The sequence below is a fragment of the Belonocnema kinseyi genome, chromosome 4 (assembly GCF_010883055.1).
Source record: "Belonocnema kinseyi isolate 2016_QV_RU_SX_M_011 chromosome 4, B_treatae_v1, whole genome shotgun sequence".
Lineage (NCBI taxonomy): Eukaryota > Metazoa > Arthropoda > Insecta > Hymenoptera > Cynipidae > Belonocnema > Belonocnema kinseyi.
Genome location: NC_046660.1, coordinates 102,963,364 through 102,970,038, shown reverse-complemented (window position 1 = coordinate 102,970,038; position 6,675 = coordinate 102,963,364).

The window sequence follows — 6,675 nt, the reverse complement described above, 5'->3', positions numbered from 1 at the left end:
AAATCTCTATCCCATCCACACACTACTCCTTTCCCCTGCCGAGTGAGTCACGCCTACCCCGAAAGGGAAATGGCTTAATGGTGTAATAATAATAATAATAGAGAAGGATGTTTTAGCAAAATTAGGGTCGAATATATTTTCTTCTATACCGTTACGTAGATGGCATTTTCACTTGTGTTTCAGAAGAAAAAATAGACGAACTCCTTCTGGCTTCTAGTAACTACCACAAAAATCTACAATTTACCAAGGAGATTGATTCAGGCATATACAGAAACCTCAATTCTATTTATTATTAAAGACAAAATTGCAGCCATTACTTATTTAACTGATAAGCTGATTGGTTATGCTGGTGTTAAGTTCAGAGAAAAGAACTAAACATTGTTCGAGATCTACTTAAACTTAACGATTATCCTAAAATCTTTACAGTTTTAAAATTTTTAATTGCAAAATGTGTTTTTGAGATTTACGCAGTTCAAGTATTCGTAGAAACTTAGAAACTTAATTTTTTTTAATGTAGCAAATTCCCTTGAAAGCAAAATTTTGAAATTTCAACGTGCATGCAGACTGAGGTGATCCAAAAATAGAAATTTCGTATATTTTTTTCAAATCGGTCAACAATAATCTGTTCCCCCGGGGTTTTCAAATCAACATGGAGTTTGAACTGATTGGTTTTCAAAAATATAGAACAAAGATTTACTAGTTATTTCCTTTGCGTAATTAAAAGTTTGTTTACCTCTTAAGGAATGTTCGAAGAATAATTTACACTAAAAAAATCTTAATTTTGACCTCCCCCTCACAATTCTCTTGCATTGTGCCCGGCAAATTCCTCAAATGTGCAAAATAATAGTTTAATGTCAAATTTATGCTAAAGGCAATATTTTTTGGAACTTTTTTATAAAACCCATCTTAAACTGTAGGTCCTTTTAAAAGAGGCTAATCATCTCCTAGGATACGGGGTCACTAGTCGACTTTGAGAAGACTCAGAAATGAGTTCTTGCATTGAGGCTTCACGTCGAGGGGACCTCCACTGGGTGGTCGCTAGTCGATTTCTAGAAATAAACGCGGGTGTTGCACAATAGGCTTTACAGTTTAACCGACAGGGGGAGACCTCACAGACTCCCATGCCCACATTAAAAACAATGCTATGTAATGACACACAAAAAGTGATGCCCATGATATTCTTCTCATACTTTTACTATTGTAAAACGATTTTTGATATTTTCAGGCCAATAAGTTCGAATACCAACAAAACTCAGTCTTTTAGTGTGGCCCGTTTGGATAAATTTTTATTCTGCATATTTTAGGACTGAAAAATATTAAATTTTGGACAACGCATCCCATGAAATAGATTATTTTTAAACCCGATATGTTATTTCGTGATAAGAGTAATCGAAATTCTTTATTAAAAAAATGTATCTTATTTATTTCACTTTTATAAAGGATACTATGCTTAAAACGTACCTGCAAAAGAAATAAGCCAAATTATTAGAAGTTTTATTATCTCTTTACTAATTTTTCTGTTATGAAATTCTGTAAAAATAATTTCAGTATATGAATTGATGTTTATTGTCATGCTTTTAATATAATTTTGTAATTTATACTTATATTTAATGGGAATATTAATTTAAAATAGTCTGATCAAATTATAAAACGTATATTTAAAATCCCGCCATATAATTAATTTAAGAGAAATGTTGAATTTTACGTTATTCTTGGACCTACTTGAAATCGTTTGGCGTCATAGAAGTAAGTTAAAATCGATTTCCGAATTTAGAATAAAATTTTGGATTCAAATAATATCTCCGTCCTAGAGGTAATGATTTTTCGGAATTGTGGTGCTTTTATCTGGAGCAGAAGATGAATTTTACATTATACGATCTAGTACAAAGTGTATCTATAAAGTTATACACTTTACTTATTAGTATACCTCTGAATTAAGCGGATGCATACTTTGAATACATTACATTTTTAATTTCGAATTAATAGAAATTTAGCATAATTAGCTGTAGAGCAAGAGAAATTTGTATTCTGTTAGGATCCTAGAAGCAAGATTAGTCGCCGATTTTATTGGGAATATTTTCATTTTTAAAAGAACATTATCTTATCTAGACCCCTTATCTTCAACTGAAGCAAGAATTAATTTAATTCAACTTATCCGAGTAAAAATGCTTCGAGTTGAGTTCGACTTGATTATGTCTTGAGTTTGTCTCCAAGGCATCGATGTCTGGCTGCGTCTCACAACTGAGTCGAAACATAGGCCCTCGTCTTTCTTTTATAGCTACGACAGATAAAACGGCGTTTACTTTTCTCAAATCGAGCCTTGTATTGACTATGACGACGTTTACTTGTCTCAAGTACATCTGCCTCAATACAAGCATTTTAAGGCTCATAAATTACATTAAATTTGGTGGATGAGAATTTTGTAATTATTAAATTGGTTCTTTTTAATTAAAAAATTCAGAATATGTATTTCTGATCGAGTATTACCCTTAAAAGTTTTCTAAAAAAAATCGTAACTTTCTAAAAAGATCTCCTAAGCCGTTAGAAATACGTATAAACAAATTACATTTTCGTTATCATCGTCAAACAAGTATAATACAAATGAAAATCCGTAAATAAGTTGATTGAATATATATATATATATACGGTATAAAAATATACAAGATTGTTTAATCATTAATAAATATTAGCTTTTATGACAGTCAGAATGACCCTTTTTGTTAGGACAGGCATACGCTCGAAGTTATAAACCGCTCGTGTCGGAGTCATAAAAATTCAACTCAAGATATAAATTTATGTCTTCAAGATATAGAAATTTGTCTCCAAGACCTAAATTGAAGTCTGGCTCCGTCTCAAAACTGAAACATGCTCAAGTCGAACTTTTCGACTTCAGCATGTCTTGAATGGGGGAACTTCAAGTCGAACTCAAGTCGAAGAATTTTTACTCGGGTAGAGTGTAAAGAATTGAAAAAATCCATAAATATTCAGAATTCATTAGCGGACTTCTATGAATAAAAGTTTAATCATCGGTAGTAAGCCATTTTAGTGAAGTCCATAATGAGAGGGAGGAGGGCAATAGCAGTATTAATGATAATCGAGACGAGCCAATGTTGGGTGCTGTAGCTAGCAACAAAGATTAATTAAAGCTTAAATGTCTGAGTTAATTATTGTTAGTTAAGTGGATACGTCACTCTGCCTAAGACCAGGGAAAACTTATCCGATTTGTAAACTGTCGACTGCCACCTGGAAAAGTTTTAATTGACCCTAACTTATAAGATGCGAATCCTAAAGCCATCTTCGGTCTCCTTTCCTCTCGACAATATTTCATATAATTTCTATGATTATTCCTAAGCATAATTAGTGTCGGGAAAGCGCCAGTATCATAGCTACCAGCTTATAATTTTTGGATTCGTATTAGCCTCTTCTCGACTCATTTTTAACTCTGGCAATGTCACACTTAATCCCAAGTAATCCCAAGTTGTCACTTTTGTATCCAGGAGGATTTTAAAGCATTGCACAATGAAAAAACAGTTGATATGTGTCAGGGCATTACCATTTAAGTTCCATTCTTTTTTAGAAACACGTTTTATTAGCTTAAACGTTCTCTAAACATCTACTCGATATTGTGGTAAAAGCATATATTCAAATTTAAACAGGAAGTGGGTTTTTACCTCAATAAAATGTGAAAATTCATACGAAAATTTGTTTTCACACTGTTAAAAATGTTTGGATTCTAACAACACTTCTACTAGACTTTTGCGAAACAAACGTAAGGTAAAATTGCAAACATGGTATTGGAATTACGAAATTGCAATACATGTATAGATTGAATTCAAGTAATTCATGGAATTCAAGAAATTCGCGGAATTCGCGGAATTGACGGAAATCACAAAATTTATGTGATTCAAGGAATTCATGGACTTTGAGGAATTAAGGAAAATTGCATAATTAATGGAAATGAAGGAATTCACCATGCTCACAGAATTAACGGAATTCATGGAATTCACAGAATTCAAGGGATTGACGGAATTCAAGAAATTCATTCAATGCAAGACATTCCTAGATTTCAAGAAATTCGTTGAAAGGGCGGAATTCACCGATTTCACGAAAATCATGGAAACCACTGAATTCATGGATTTCACGGAATTTTTGGTATTTACGGAAATAATAAGATTGAATTCACGAAATTCAAGGAATTATCTGTAAAAACGGAATTTATGGAATTCAATAAGCTTATGTAATTCGAGGAATTAAGAGAACTTGCAGAATTAATTACAACAAAGGAATTAACGAAATTCATAGAATTAGTGAAATTCATGGAATTCACAGAATTCAAGGGATTTACGGAATTCAAGAAATTCATTAAATGCAAGATATTTGCCGAATTCCAGGAATTCTTTGAAAGGGAGGAATTCACCGATTTCACGGAAATCATGGAAACCACGGAATTCATGGATTTCACGGAATTATTGGAATTTACGGAAACCATAAGATTGAATTCGAGGAATTAAGAGAATTCGCAGAATTAATGAAAATGAAGTAATTCACGAAATTCATGGAATTCTCGGTATTCATGAAATTCACGGAATTCAAGGGATTTACGCAATTCAAAGAATGAATGAATTCCCGAATTTGTGAAATTCAAGGAATTGATGAAATTAGATTCTATATATTCCGTGCATTCTGTTATTTAATTTAATTTAATTAACTCATTGATTCCCATGATTTAATTGGATTTCGAGAATTCAAAGAGTGCCACGATTTCCTTAAATTTTATGAATTAGTTGAATTCCTTGACTTGCTTGAATTCCGTAAATTCCATGAATTCTATGAATTCCATAAATTTAATGAATTCCAAAAATTCCATGAGATCCGTCATTTCCATACATTCCATTAGTTCTGTGAATTTCGTCAATTGCGCAAATTGTGTGAATTCCGTAAGTTCCGTGTATTCTATCAATTCCGTGAATTCTATGAATGCTTTGAATTGCGTAAATTTCATTAATTTCGTAAATTCCGCAAATCCGCAAAATCTCCTGAATTCCTTGTATACCGTTGATTTATCAAATTTCGTGAATTCCATGAGTTCCGCTAATTCCATGAAATCAGCGAATTCCCGTCGTTATATGAATTCCATAAATTCTGTGAATTTAAGAAATTCCATAAATACGCGCGTCATGTGCAATATATAAAAAAAAAGTTTTAGCTCCATCAGAAAACTTCTTTTTTTGCCAGTAACAAATGTTCTAAGAAATGATTTACATTTTTTCTTTAATTTTTTGCTTTAATAGGTGTCGAGATATCCAGCAACAGTGTATGTGTTCAATTACATGTTGTTTGTTTACTAAATAGTTTCAAAATACAAAGAAACTAAATTTTGTAAAAAAATAACATTATCGTATCGTAAAATCTTTTTTTTCAGTGAAACGAATTTTTCAATTTAATTTTTTACTTTTCAGCCTTCTATATTTCTCGCAATGCGTTTATAATGTTTCGGGCATATGCATCATGTTAATTTAGATCTAAAACTTTTTTTAATCCATGGACTTACAGGGTTTTCACAGCAGTCCATTCTTGGCCGTTAATTCAGATCCCTAGAGCTTCATCAAATTTCGAATCTACATTTTTATTTTTGTTTAAATTCGATTTTGAGAAGGTTTAACTTCTCGTCCATTGTGTATTCTTTTCACACGTCATATTTAATCAAATGAAACCTTGCTAATAATATTCAAAAATGGTTTACTACAGTTGGAAATTTGTTTAGCTGCAAATAGATACCTTTGACTATATAAAATAACCAAAGTAATATGAATACCGCTTTCGTTAAGAATTTAACCTCTCAAAAAATGTAAAATGTACATTAATTTAAAAAAATTCTACTATATCGATATTGCAATTAACTGAAAATAAAAGTTTTTGTACTAAAAAAAAAAGGAAAAATGAGTTCCCTCAAATCTTGTACATACACCGGATGTAGAACTTTTTATTTTACTTGGTATTATGTTCATATAACTTTGTAGAAAATACGAAGTCCAAACTACACCATGCTCCTAATTTTGTATTTGCAACATCATCGCAAAAGATTTCAGACATCATTTGAAATTAACTTATAACATCCTCATCTCATCAGTCACTTGACTTAGTCCATGGCTATAAGGAAAAACCAGGTCCACCCGAGAACGATTTGAAAAAAATATATAGTTATTATTCAAAGATCCTATGTTATATTAGGAATATTTCAATAATATTTATATATTCTAATATTGGAATTATTATTTAGTAACATTATATATATTTATTTACTATTATAATTTTTCTCCCTTATATAAAGAGATTCGGCGGCTCAAATATTCAGGGACTCGGACTTTACGTTGGAGGTCTGGAGTTCAAACACTGAGCCGATACCTCTGGCAATTTTTCTATGTACCTTTACTGAGGTTCTGGTATTTCCGGTACCACCTTAATCTGTAGGTTCTCCCATCATGCACTTGGATGCAACCTAATCTGTGTATGTTGGGGTAAAAACCAGGCTTTATCCAATATGGCTAATAAGGCACACTGCTCTTATTATATCACTTGATTGCATTAAAAAAATGCGCTCGTGACCGATAATAGATACCAGGACAGCCTTGTGCCGACTATTTAAAAATAAAAATCCAACTCTTAAAAAAAATT